The following is a 15,560-nucleotide window of genomic DNA, read 5'->3' on the forward strand; positions in this document are numbered from 1 at the left end:
CTACAGGGGGCACAAACGGGGGCACAAGTTTACAGGGGGCACAAGTCTACAGGGGGCACAAACTGGGGCACAAGTCTACAGGGGGGCACAAACGGGGGCACAACTCTACAGGGGGCATACAAGACCACTCCCCTTTATGAAGCCACGCCCCTATTTTCACCCGGGGCACCACAAGGGCTAGAACCGGCCCTGAGTACATGATCCTGTGCACACACTTTGTAAAGCTTCAACTTTGTTTCAATTGCAATCTACAAGTGTCAATGCTCAGTACAATATTATGGACATCTAAGATCACCTTAAGTACAGTACATACAGCAGAAGCAGATCTAGAGTTAAACATACAGTATGCCTGTTTTCAACAAGTATTTTTCCCGTTTTCTCACTGTGGGATAGATGTATCAAATCTTGGAGGGAGAAAAAGGGCCTAATTCAGATCTGATGGTAGCGGCAAATTTGTTAGCAGATGGCCAAAACCATGGGCCTAATTCAGATCTGATTGCAGCAGCAAATTTGTTACCAGTTGGGCAAAACCATGTGCACTGCAGGTGTGGTAGATATAAAATTTGCAGGGAGAGCTAGATTTGGGTGGGTTATCTTGGTTCTGTGCAGGATAAATACTGGCTGCTTTATTTTTACACTGCAATTTAGATTTCAGTTTGAACACACCCCACCCAAATCTAACTCTCTCTGCACACGTTATATCGGCCACCCTGCAGTGCACATGGTTTTGCCCAACTGCTAACAAATTTGCTGCTTCGATCAACTCTGAATTAGGACCCATGTGCACTGCGGGGAGGGGGGGGAGAGATATAACATGTGAAGAAAGAGTTACATTCGGGTGGGTAAATACTGCCTGCTTTATTTTTATACTGCAATTTAGATTTCAAGACACCCCACCCAAATCTAGGTCTCTGTGCATGTTATATCTGCCCTTCCCCCCTGCAGTGCACATGGGGGGTAATTCCAAGTTGATCGCAGCAGGAATTTTTTTTAGCAGTTGGGCAAAACCATGTGCACTGCAGGGGAGGCATATGTAACATGTGCAGAGAGTGTTAGATTTGGGTGGGTTATTTTGTTTCTGTGTAGGGTAAATACTAGCTGCTTTATTTTTACACTGCAATTTACATTTCAGTTTGAACACACGCCACCCAAATCTAACTCTCTCTGCACATGTTACATCTGCCCCACCTGCAGTGCACATGGTGTTGCCCAACTGCTTAAAAATTTCCTGCTGCGATCAACTTGGAATTACCCCCATGGTTTTGGCCATCTGCTAACAAATTTGCTGTGATGATCAGGTCTGAATTAGGCCCAAAGCACCAGCCAATCAGCACCTTACCATAATTTTTCAAACATAGCCTGTAAAGTGAGCTGATTGGGTGGTACTTTAGCTCTATCCACTTTATCTCTCACCATGCTATGATGCATCTCCCCCAGTGTGCACGCTCTGGAAGCAAGCAGGTATGGACAATGGGGGTAATTCCGAGTTGATCGCTTGCTAGTTGTTTTTAGCAGCCGTGCAAACGCATAGTCGCCGCCCACGGGAGAGTGTATTTTCGCATTTCAAGTGTGATCGGCTGTTCGAATGGATTCTTCATTAAATCCATAGCTCAGCAATGATCCGCATTGTACCCATACGATGCGTGTGTGCATTGTGGTGCATGCGCAGTAGAGACCTGATCGCAGCGCAGCAAAAATCGGCAGCATACGGTCAACTCGGAATGACCCCCAATATACCGTCATTTGCATTTCAGTTTCATCTCTACTTGCGATCTAAGTGGTATAATTGGGTGATAATGAGACTTTCTCATGCATTCTAAGGCCCACATTCAGGTTGGCACACAAAAGTATAAAAACCACAATTGACAGATTTTAGTACTTCTGTGCATGTGGAGCGTCTGCAATGCGCATGCGCGAAGGAACAAAGTGCGAATGCATCCCTGAGGGAAGCATTCACACTTTGAATGACAGGGCGGGGCTTTTGGGGGAGGGGGGTGAACTATTGCGGGGGGGTTGTCCAGCCAATGCAGGCTTTGCCAAACCATTTTTGTGGCTGCTGCATGATGTCACCCGCAGCTGCTCCAATGAAAAAGATGGCGGCAGACCACCTGCATATGCAGCCATACTGTGGCAGCAATGTGTTCGCAATTGTTTCACGATCGCATCGCTGGACGTTGATTAGCATGCTGGGCAGCCCCCAGCATGCTATAGAAGCAGCTGCAGATTCTACTTTTTAGCAGAATCTGCAGCTTATACTGACTAGGGTCCTAAGTTCAGTGGCAGCATGTCAAAGGAACTGCAGGCTTTGCAGAATAATATTGAAGCATAAGTGCTCCTGTATTCAGATAGAAATTTTGCACTAAACGTAGACCAGTGAAAATATACACTGATAATAATGACGGCCATCATCATCATCATCTAAACATAGAGAGCGAGCAGGTGCACCGCAGAGAGGGAGAGAATGAAGGAGCAATTATGGGCATCTTGCGTGCAACGATACATCAGGCCTACTATCGTACACTGTTAAGAGCAAGGACAAACTAGAAGGTGATTAATAGGTGTTTTTTTTATTGCCCATATGTATGACCTCTAAGGGCCAAAGCACTAGGGCATTTATTGCAGCTACAAATCACTGAGGATTTGACACCATTGTAATCAATGTAAAAAATTATTTCAGGGCATTGTGGTGATTGTCATAGCTGCTATCACCTACAGAAGCTGGATGCAGTCATTTTACTTTTATTTTGTGAACAGCAACCGCTCCAGTAAAAAAAAATGCCTTATGTTATTTTATTTAATGAGAAAATTAGGACCTAGCCGCACTACTTTTTCACCATAATTTCTTAACACTCTATCCTTGTCATAACTTACTGATGAAATAAAATGCTGTGTTACCAGTCATCTGTATAGTTAATGCGGCTTTTTTGTTTTGTTTTGCTTTTTTCTATGAAAAAAAACATGGTGTGCTTTGTTCCTAAGATACATTTTTTTTTCACTTTTTAATACTTTTTTTTTTTAATATATATATAAAAGTGCGGTTTATTTGTAATTTTCAACTTTAAGACAGTCCTGTAGCCAAAATAGTCTCCCCTATAGTCTTCTATAGATATAGCTGAATAAAATGAAGTTTCTGTGTAGATCTTGATTTTTCTAAATGTATAATAAGCAGTTTGTATATGAAAATAACATTTATATTATGACATATACAGATTGAGTATCCCTTATCCAAAATTCAAAATCCCACATTTTGGGGTCCCCTACTGAGATAATGACATATGTATTGTATATATTATCTTTAAATATATATTTATAAATAATATATATATAATATATATATAATATTTATATCATTATCATAGTAGGGGACCCACAAATTTGGGATTTGGAATTTTGGATACTCAACCTGTATTTACAATTTTTTCTGTTTATTACTGTGTACTGTGAGTTGTTAAAATAATTTGCATCTGAGAGCCTGCCAAATTGAGTACTAATCAACACTAGAAACCTTTGAAATGTCTAGGGGTTTGTAATAGTATAAAAACAGAAAACAAAATATAATTTTATATCAATACTTTCATACATATATACATGCATATTAGAGATGAGCGGGTTCGGTTCCTCGGGATCCGAACCCCCCCGAACTTCACCCATTTTACACGGTTCCGAGGCAGACTCGAATCTTACCGTCTTGCTCGGTTAACCCGAGCGCGCCCGAACGTCATCATCCCGCTGTCGTATTCTCGCGAGATTCATATTCTATATAAGGAGCCGCGCGTCGCCGACATTTTCACTCGTGCATTGGAGATGATAGGGAGAAGACGTGCAGCGTTCTCTCAGTTGTGTTCAGTGTGCTGCCAATATCTGTGCTCAGTGTGCTACAAATATCTGTGCTCAGTGTGCTTGCAAATATCTGTGCTCAGTGTGCTGCAAATATCTACATTCTCTGCCTGAAAAACGCTCCATATCTATGCTCAGTGTGATGCAAATATCTGTGCTCAGTGTGCTTTATTGTGGGGACTGGGGACCACCAGTATTATATAGTAGGAGGATAGTGCAGAGTTTTGCTGACCAGTGACCACCAGTATTATACGTTCTCTGCCTGAAAAAGCTCCATATCTGTGCTGCATTGTAGTATATAGTAGGGATGTGCACCGGAAATTTTTCGGGTTTTGTGTTTTGGTTTTGGGTTCGGATCCGTGGCCGTGTTTTGGGTTCGAACGCGTTTTGGCAAAACCTCACCGAATTTTTTTTGTCGGATTCGGGTGTGTTTTGGATTCGGGTGTTTTTTTCAAAACACCCTAAAAAACAGCTTAAATCATAGAATTTGGGGGTCATTTTGATCCCAAAGTATTATTAACCTCAATAACCATAATTTCCACTCATTTTCAGTCTATTCTGAACACCTCACACCTCACAATATTATTTTTAGTCCTAAAATTTGCACCGAGGTCGCTGGATGACTAAGCTCAGCGACCCAAGTGGCCGACACAAACACCTGGCCCATCTAGGAGTGGCACTGCAGTGTCACGCAGGATGGCCCTTCCAAAAAACACTCCCCAAACAGCACATGACGCAAAGAAAAAAAGAGGCGCAATGAGGTAGCTGTGTGAGTAAGCTAAGCGACCCTAGTGGCCGACACAAACACCTGGCCCATCTAGGAGTGGCACTGCAGTGTCAGGCCGGATGGCCCTTCCAAAAAATACTCCCCAAACAGCACATGACGCAAAGAAGAAAAAAAAGAGGCGCAATGAGGTAGCTGTGTGACTAAGATAAGTGACCCTAGTGGCCGACACAAACACTTGGCCCATCTAGGAGTGGCACTGCAGTGTCACGCAGGATGGCCCTTCCAAAAAATACTCCCCAAACAGCACATGACGCAAAGAAGAAAAAAAAGAGGTGCAATGAGGTAGCTGTGGGACTAAGATAAGCGACCCTAGTGGCCGACACAAACACCTGGCCCATCTAGGAGTGGCACTGCAGTGTCACGCAGGATGGCCCTTCCAAAAAACACTCCCCAAACAGCACATGACGCAAAGAAAAATGAAAGAAAAAAGAGGTGCAAGATGGAATTGTCCTTGGGCCCTCCCACCCACCCTTATGTTGTATAAACAGGACATGCACACTTTAACAAACCCATCATTTCAGTGACAGGGTCTGCCACACGACTGTGACTGAAATGACGGGTTGGTTTGGACCCCCACCAAAAAAGAAGCAATTAATCTCTCCTTGCACAAACTGGCTCTACAGAGGCAAGATGTCCACCTCATCATCATCCTCCGATTCATCACCGTGTACATCCCCCTCCTCACAGATTATCAATTCGTCCCCACTGGAATCCACCATCACAGCTCCCTGTGTACTTTGTGGAGGCAATTGCTGCTGGTGAATGTCTCCATGGAGGAATTGATTATAATTCATTTTAATGTACATCATCTTCTCCACATTTTCTGGAAGTAACCTCGTACGCCGATTGCTGACAAGGTGAGCGGCGGCACTAAACACTCTTTCGGAGTACACACTTGTGGGAGGGCAACTTAGGTAGAATAAAGCCAGTTTGTGCAAGGGCCTCCAAATTGCCTCTTTTTCCTGCCAGTATACGTACGGACTGTCTGACGTGCCTACTTGGATGCGGTCACTCATATAATCCTCCACCATTCTTTCAATGGTGAGAGAATCATATGCAGTGACAGTAGACGACATGTCCGTAATCGTTGGCAGGTCCTTCAGTCCGGACCAGATGTCAGCATCAGCAGTCGCTCCAGACTGCCCTGCATCACCGCCAGCGGGTGGGCTCGGAATTCTGAGCCTTTTCCTCACACCCCCAGTTGCGGGAGAATGTGAAGGAGGAGATGTTGACAGGTCGCGTTCCGCTTGACTTGACAATTTTCTCACCAGCAGTTCTTTGAACCCCTGCAGACTTGTGTCTGCCGGAAAGAGAGATACAACGTAGGTTTTAAATCTAGGCTCGAGCACGGTGGCCAAAATGTAGTGCTCTGATTTCAACAGATTGACCACCCGTGAATCCTTGTTAAGCGAATTAAGGGCTCCATCCACAAGTCCCACATGCCTAGCGGAATCGCTCAGTGTTAGCTCCTCCTTCAATGTCTCCAGCTTCTTCTGCAAAAGCCTGATGAGGGGAATGACCTGACTCAGGCTGGCAGTGTCTGAACTGACTTCACGTGTGGCAAGTTCAAAAGGTTGCAGAACCTTGCACAACGTTGAAATCATTCTCCACTGCGCTTGAGACAGGTGCATTCCACCTCCTATATCGTGGTCAGTTGTATAGGCTTGAATGGCCTTTTGCTGCTCCTCCAACCTCTGAAGCATATAGAGGGTTGAATTCCACCTCGTTACCACTTCTTGCTTCAGATGATGGCAGGGCAGGTTCAGGCATTTTTGGTGTTGCTCCAGTCTTCTGTACGTGGTGCCTGTACGCCGAAAGTGTCCCGCAATTCTTCTGGCCACCGACAGCATCTCTTGCACGCCCCTCTCGTTTTTTAAATAATTCTGCACCACCAAATTCAAGGTATGTGCAAAACATGGGATGTGCTGGAATTTGCCCAGATTTAATGCACACACAATATTGCTGGCGTTGTCCGATGCCACAAATCCACAGGAGAGTCCAATTGGGGTAAGCCATTCTGCGATGATCTTCCTCAGTTGCCGTAAGAGGTTTTCAGCTGTGTGCGTATTCTGGAAAGCGGTGATACAAAGCGTAGCCTGCCTAGGAAAGAGTTGGCGTTTGCGAGATGCTGCTACTGGTGCCGCCGCTGCTGTTCTTGCGGCGGGAGTCAATACATCTACCCAGTGGGCTGTCACAGTCATATAGTCCTGAGTCTGCCCTGCTCCACTTGTCCACATGTCCGTGGTTAAGTGGACATTGGGTACAACTGCATTTTTTAGGACACTGGTGAGTCTTTTTCTGAGGTCTGTGTACATTTTCGGTATCGCCTACCTAGAGAAATGGAACCTAGATGGTATTTGGTAGCGGGGACACAGTACCTCAAACAAGTCTATAGTTGGCTCTGCAGTAATGATGGATACCGGAACCACGTTTCTCACCGCCCAGGATGCCAAGGCCTCAGTTATCCGCTTTGCAGCAGGATGACTGCTGTGATATTTCATCTTCCTCGCAAAGGACTGTTGGACAGTCAATTGCTTGGTGGAAGTAGTAAAAGTGGTCTTACGACTTCCCCTCTGGGATGACCATCGACTCCCAGCAGCAACAACAGCAGCGCCAGCAGCAGTAGGCGTTACACTCAAGGATGCATCGGAGGAATCCCAGGCAGGAGAGGACTCGTCAGAATTGCCAGTGACATGGCCTGCAGGACTATTGGCATTCCTGGGGAAGGAGGAAATTGACACTGAGGGAGTTGGTGGGGTGGTTTGCGTGAGCTTGGTTACAAGAGGAAGGGATTTACTGGTCAGTGGACTGCTTCCGCTGTCGCCCAAAGTTTTTGAACTTGTCATTGACTTATGATGAATGCGCTGCAGGTGACGTATAAGGGAGGATGTTCCGAGGTGGTTAACGTCCTTACCCCTACTTATTACAGCTTGACAAAGGCAACACACGGCTTGACACCTGTTGTCCGCATTTCTGTTGAAATACTTCCACACCGAAGAGCTGATTTTTTTTGTATTTTCACCAGGCATGTCAATGGCCATATTCCTCCCACGGACAACAGGTGTCTCCCCGGGTGCCTGACTTAAACAAACCACCTCACCATCAGAATCCTCCTTGTCAATTTCCTCCCAGCGCCAGCAACACCCATATCCTCCTCATCCTGGTGTACTTCAACACTGACATCTTCAATCTGACTATCAGGAACTGGACTGCGGGTGCTCCTTCCAGCACTTGCAGGGGGGCGTGCAAATGGTGGAAGGCGCATGCTCTTCACGTCCAGTGTTGGGAAGGTCAGGCATCGCAACCGACACAATTGGACTCTCCTTGTGGATTTGTGATTTCGAAGAACGCACAGTTCTTTGCTGTGCTTTTGCCAGCTTAAGTCTTTTCATTTTTCTAGCGAGAGGCTGAGTGCTTCCATCCTCATGTGAAGCTGAACCACTAGCCATGAACATAGGCCAGGGCCTCAGCCGTTCCTTGCCACTCCGTTTGGTAAATGGCATATTGGCAAGTTTACGCTTCTCCTCCGACGATTTTATTTTAGATTTTTGAGTCCTTTTTTTACTGATATTTGGTGTTTTGGATTTTACATGCTCTGTACTATGACATTGGGCATCGGCCTTGGCAGACGACGTTGATGAAATTTCATCGTCTCGGCCATGACTAGTGGCAGCAGCTTCAGCACGAGGTGGAAGTGGATCTTGATCTTTCCCTATTTTTGGAACCTCAACATTTTTGTTCTCCATATTTTAATAGGCACAACTAAAAGGCACCTCAGGTAAACAATGGAGATGGATGGATAGTAGTATACTTATGGATGACGAGTGACTGACGACACAGAGGTAGCTACAGCCGTGGACTACCGTACTGCGTCTGCTAGTATAGAGATGATAATGATATAAAAAATATATATATATCACTACTGCAGGTATATATAATATAATGACGGACCTGCTGGACACTGTCAGCAGACTCCTAAACTACTAGTATGAAGAAGATAGAAAAAAAAAAACCACCACAGGTAGGTATACAATTATGGACGAGCACTGACGACACAGAGGTAGCCACAGCCGTGGACTACCGTACTGCGTCTGCTAGTATAGAGATGATAATGATATAATATATATATATATCACTACTGCAGGTATATATAATATAATGACGGACCTGCTGGACACTGTCAGCAGACTCCTAATCTACTAGTATGAAGAAGATAGAAAAAAAAAACCCACCACAGGTAGGTATACAATTATGGACGAGCACTGACGACACAGAGGTAGCTACAGCCGTGGACTACCGTACTGCGTCTGCTAGTATAGAGATGATAATGATATAAAAAAAAAATATATATCACTACTGCAGGTATATATAATATAATGACGGACCTGCTGGACACTGTCAGCAGACTCCTAAACTACTAGTATGAAGAAGATAGAAAAAAAAACCCCACCACAGGTAGGTATACAATTATGGACGAGCACTGACGACACAGAGGTAGCTACAGCCGTGGACTACCGTACTGCGTCTGCTAGTATAGAGATTATAATGATATAAAAAATATATATATATCACTACTGCAGGTATATATAATATAATGACGGACCTGCTGGACACTGTCAGCAGACTCCTAAACTACTAGTATGAAGAAGATAGAAAAAAAAACCCCACCACAGGTAGGTATACAATTATGGATGAGCACTGACGACACAGAGGTAGCTACAGCCGTGGACTACCGTACTGCGTCTGCTAGTATAGAGATGATAATGATATAAAAAATATATATATATCACTACTGCAGGTATATATAATATAATGACGGACCTGCTGGACACTGTCAGCAGACTCCTAAACTACTAGTATGAAGAAGATAGAAAAAAAAAACCCACCACAGGTAGGTATACAATTATGGACGAGCACTGACGACACAGAGGTAGCTACAGCCGTGGACTACCATACTGCGTCTGCTAGTATAGAGATGATAATGATATAAAAAAAATATATATATATCACTACTGCAGGTATATATAATATAATGACGGACCTGCTGGACACTGTCAGCAGACTCCTAAACTACTAGTATGAAGAAGATAGAAAAAAAAACCCCACCACAGGTAGGTATACAATTATGGACGAGCACTGACGACACAGAGGTAGCTACAGCCGTGGACTACCGTACTGCGTCTGCTAGTATAGAGATTATAATGATATAAAAAAATATATATATATCACTACTGCAGGTATATATAATATAATGACGGACCTGCTGGACACTGTCAGCAGACTCCTAAACTACTAGTATGAAGAAGATAGAAAAAAAAACCCCACCACAGGTAGGTATACAATTATGGACGAGCACTGACGACACAGAGGTAGCTACAGCCGTGGACTACCGTACTGCGTCTGCTAGTATAGAGATTATAATGATATAAAAAATATATATATATCACTACTGCAGGTATATATAATATAATGACGGACCTGCTGGACACTGTCAGCAGACTCCTAAACTACTAGTATGAAGAAGATAGAAAAAAAAAACCCACCACAGGTAGGTATACAATTATGGACGAGCACTGACGACACAGAGGTAGCCACAGCCGTGGACTACCGTACTGCGTCTGCTAATATACAGATGATAAAGATGATAGAGATGAACAAAAAAAATATAACACTACTGCAGGTAAATATTTATATAATATAATGAATGACGGACCTGCTGGACACTGTCAGCAGAATGCGTTTATAGAATAAAAAAAAAAAACACCACAGGAGTGTTTAACTTTTTCAGGCAGACAATATACTGGTGGTCACTGGTCAGTCACACTGGCAGCAAAAGTGTGCACTGTACTCCTGCTATAACTGCACCCCAGTCTCCCCCACAATTCAGCTGTGTGAGCAGTGAGCACTCAGCACAGTCAGATATACATAGATGATATTATCATGCAGCACACTGAGGCTGAGCACAGATATGGTATGTGACTGTGTATCGTTTTTTTTCAGGCAGAGAACGGATTATATTAAATAATAAATAAAACTGGTGGTGGTCACTAGTAACTATCAGCAAAACTCTGCACTCTGAGTACTCCTAATGCTCCCCAAAATTACTAAGTTAGTAGTAAATCAACTCAAGTGTCTCTATCTATTCTAATGGAGAAGACGCCAGCCACGTCCTCTCCCTATCAATCTCAATGCACGTGTGAAAATGGCGGCGACGCGCGGCTACTTATATAGAATCCGAGTCTCGCGATAGAATACGAGCCTCGCGAGAATCCGACAGCGGGATGATGACGTTTGGGCGCGCTCGGGTTAACCGAGCAAGGCGGGAAGATCTGAGTCTGCCTCGAACCCGTGTAAAAAGGCTGAAGTTCGGGGGGGTTCGGATTCCGAGGAACCGAACCCGCTCATCTCTAGTATATAGTAGGAGGACAGTGCTGAATTTTGCTGACCAGTGACCACCAATATTATATCAGTACGGTACAGTAGTCCACTGCTCTACCTACCTCTGTGTCGTCAAGTATACTATCCATCCATACCTGTGGTGCATTTTAGTTGTTGTGCGCAGTATATATAGTAGGAGGACAGTGCATAATTTTGCTGACCACCAGTATATAAAATATAGCAGTATGGTACAGTAGGCCACTGCTCTACCTACCTCTGTGTCGTCAAGATTACTATCCATCCATACCTGTGGTGCATTTTAGTTGTTGTGCGCAGTATATATAGTAGGAGGACAGTGCATAATTTTGCTGACCACCAGTATATAATATATAGCAGTACGGTACAGTAGGCCACTGCTCTACCTACCTCTGTGTCGTCAAGTATACTATCCATCCATACCTGTTGTTCATTTTAGTTGTTGTGCGCAGTATATATAGTAGGAGGACAGTGCATAATTTTGCTGACCACCAGTATATAATATATAGCAGTACGGTACAGTAGGCCACTGCTCTACCTACCTCTGTGTCATCAAGTATACTATCCATCCATACCTGTGGTGCATTTTAGTTGTGCGCAGTATATATAGTAGGATGACAGTGCAGAATTTTGATGACCACCAGTATATAATATATAGCAGTACGGTACAGTAGGCCACTGCTCTACCTACCTCTGTGTCGTCAAGTATACTATCCATCCATACCTGTGGTGCATTTTAGTTGTGCGCAGTATACTGTATATAGTAGGAGGACAGTGCATAATTTTGCTGACCACCAGTATATAAATATTTAGCAGTACGGTACAGTAGGCCATTGCTATTGATATATTACTGGCATATAATTCCACACATTAAAAAATGGATAACAAAAATGTGGAGGGTAAAATAGGGAAAGATCAAGATTCACTTCCACCTCGTGCTGAAGCTGCTGCCACTAGTCATGGCCGAGACGATGAAATGCCATCAATGTCATCTGCCAAGGCCGATGCCCAATGTCATAGTAGAGAGCATGTAAAATCCAAAAAACAAAAGTTCAGTAAAATGACCCAAAAATCAAAATTAAAAGCGTCTGATGAGAAGCGTAAACTTGCCAATATGCCATTTACGACACGGAGTGGCAAGGAACGGCTGAGGCCCTGGCCTATGTTCATGGCTAGTGGTTCAGATTCACATGAGGATGGAAGCACTCATCCTCTCGCTAGAAAACTGCAGTGCCACTCCTAGATGGGCCAGGTGTTTGTGTCGGCCACTTGGGTTGCTTAGCTTAGTCACACAGCTACCTCATTGCTCCTCTTTTTTTCTTTGCATCATGTGCTGTTTGGGGACTATTTTTTTAAGTGCCATCCTGTCTGACTCTGCAGTGCCACTCCTAGATGAGCCAGGTTTTTGTGTCGGCCACTTGGGTCGCTTAGCTTAGTCACACAGCTACCTCATTGCGCCTCTTTTTTTCTTTGCATCATGTGCTGTTTGGGGACTATTTTTTTAATCTGCCTTCCTGTCTGACACTGCAGTGACACTCCTAGATGGGCCAGGTGTTTGTGTCGGCCACTTGGGTCGCTTAGCTTAGTCACACAGCGACCTTGGTGCACCTCTTTTTTTCTTTGCATCATGTGCTGTTTGGGGACTATTTTTTTTAAGTGCCATCCTGTCTGACACTGCAGTGCCACTCCTAGATGGGCCAGGTTTTTGTGTCGGCCACTTGGGTCGCTTAGCTTAGTCACACAGCTACCTCATTGCGCCTCTTTTTTTCTTTGCATCATGTGCTGTTTGGGGACTATTTTTTAAATCTGCCATCCTGTCTGACACTGCAGTGCCACTCCTAGATGGGCCAGGTGTTTGTGTCGGCCACTAGGGTCGCTTAGCTTAGCCATCCAGCGACCTCGGTGCAAATTTTAGGACTAAAAATAATATTGTGAGGTGTTCAGAATAGACTGAAAATGAGTGGAAATTATGGTTATTGAGGTTAATAATACTATGGGATCAAAATGACCCCCATATTCTATGATTTAAGCTGTTTTTGAGGGTTTTTTGTAAAAAAACACCCGAATCCAAAACACACCCGAATCCAACAAAAAATTTTCAGGGAGGTTTTGCCAAAACGCGTCCGAATCCAAAACACGGCCGCGGAACCAAATCCACAACCAAAACACAATACCCGAAAAATTTCCGGTGCACATCTCTAATGCATATACAAACAAACAAACAAACAATCAAACAAACAAACAAACAAACAAACAAACCAGCCACTCTTTAATTAAAGTCACATTTTCAGTACAGTTTTGTGTTTGAATTGTTTTCATTGAGCTTTAGTCTAGTCTATCTTTATTCACAATATTGTATATTATATTTTTGTTAGCATTCCAGTCTGTTTTATGTGACTGCTTAGACATACTGTACTTCACATATTTTATAAAGAATCCAATCAGGATCCCGATGGTTGGGATCCCTGCTGTCAAGATACCAACGCTGGGATCCCGACACAGCTAATAAGACCTGCGCTGGAATCCCAAAAGGGATCAGAATCCCGGCGCCAGACACCAAGAATCATGATCATTCCACTCCCGGCATGCAGGACAGGTAAGCGGAATCAGTAGGACTTACCAACGTTCGGGATGCCAACCGTCAGTATACCGACAATGGCATCCCGATCGTCAGTATGCTGGCAGCGGGGTGAGCGCAAAGAGTCCCCTTGCAGGCTTGCTGCACCTGCCACAGGTTCTATTCCCACTCTATGGGTGTCTTGGACACCCACAAATGGAAATAGCTCATGTTAACCAGGATTCCGGCTGTCAGCATTGTCAGCGGTCGGGATCCCGGTGTCGGTATCCTGACTGCCGGCAAATTAACTGCATACCAGGAAAGCTGCAGGGGGGTTAAGTTTAGGCTGCGGGGGGGGGGGGGGGGGTAGGGTTAGGGATAGGCTGTAGGGAGGGTGGATTAGGGTTTGGAGTTTGGCATCCCCAGGGAGGGTTAGGGTTAGGCTGCGGGGGAAGGGTTAGGTTTTGGCTGCAGGAGGGGAGGGTTAGGGGCCTATATACTTACCTCCCCCCTGTTGCTATTCTCACTTTCGGATGCCACAGGCGGTATTCTGACCGCTGGCATCCCTGCCGCCGGCATAATGAACCTAAGCCTTTTATAAATTAGGGGGACATTTACTAAGCAGTGATAAGAGTTGAGAAGTGAGCCAGTGGAGAAGTTGCCCCATTAACCAATCAGCAGCTCTGTATAATTTTATAGTATGCAAATTATAGATGTTACTTCAGTGCTGATTTGTTACCATGGGCAACTTCTCCACTGGCTCACTCCTCCACTCTTATCATTGCTTAATAAATGTAGCCCATAGTTGGCTATTGCATATTACATTTTTAACTAATATTTGATGAATTAATAGTTTACCAAGAAGTATGTTGAGTTAGTATATTAGTTTGATATTTATAATAGCTTTGAGAAAGATAAAATTGTGAGAGATAAAGTTCCAACTAATCAGCTCCTCTCATTTTTCACAGCATGTAAAATATAAGGCAGAAGCTCATTTGCTAGTACTTTATCTCTCACAATTTTGACTCCCCTCAAGCCAAAAACTTGTTTGGCAGAAGCTCGCAAAGTTTTTAGTTACGTCACTGTGCTGGGCATACACATGCAGATAAAATGCCTGTCAAACAAACCCATAGGGGTCTATTCAATGCATGCCAGATCCTCTCCAACGGAGAGGATCCGACAATGCAGTATTCAATTTGCAGGCAAATCCGACTGGTTTTGCCTGATTTCGACAATGCCAATCAGACTTTTTTTTAAATCGGATTGACATTGTCGAAAGCAGGACTAAAAGCTGTCGGATTTGGCCGCAAATCCAACAAAACACATGGATCCGCGGCTAATCCGCCGATCCATGTGTTTTCCAACAAGTCAGAATTGCCGACAAGTCGGAAAAAACGGCAGGGCCAATAAATAGGTTGAATCATGATTCGATCTAAAAAAAAGTTGGAAATTGCCATCTTTCCGACTAGACGGCAATTCCAATTACAATTGAATAGACCCCATGTAAGGGTAAAGCTACGCCAGTGAAGATATTGTACAGATAAATTATGTAGTATACTTAATATCTGAAATAAAATTATTTCTTGAATGCTCCTTAGCAAGATATAAGTATCTGAAATATAATAATTTTTCATGTGGTCATATTTCAGTTTAAATCTGTATTGTATTGTCATTTTGATACTGCAAAATGCCCCATAAAAATGTCTCACAGAGAGAAATGTAATGTTAGATTGCAGCTGTTAGTTAAGTATAGCTTAAAGGAAGTTTCCATGTGGAACACTATTTGTGTAAATGATAAGTGCCTGGAGTGGCCGCGCCCTGCTTTATCAAAGGTCTACAACACCTGGCATTCCCTGGGGGTCTGCCATCCAAGTACTAACCGGGCCCCACACTACTTAGCTTCCAAGATCAGATAAGAGTGAGCGTGTCCAGTGTGGTAAGGTTGAAGGTATGATAATGCTAACA

General features: G+C 43.9%; 1 pseudogene; it reads right to left on the reverse strand.

The window, feature by feature from the left end:
- Nucleotides 1-15,426: 15,426 nt before the first annotated feature.
- Nucleotides 15,427-15,545, reverse strand: LOC134937382 (5S ribosomal RNA; annotated as a pseudogene).
- Between the last annotated feature and the right edge of the window lie 15 nt (nucleotides 15,546-15,560).

The sequence above is a fragment of the Pseudophryne corroboree genome, chromosome 6 (genome assembly GCF_028390025.1).
Source record: "Pseudophryne corroboree isolate aPseCor3 chromosome 6, aPseCor3.hap2, whole genome shotgun sequence".
In the NCBI taxonomy this organism is placed as follows: Eukaryota; Metazoa; Chordata; class Amphibia; order Anura; family Myobatrachidae; genus Pseudophryne; species Pseudophryne corroboree.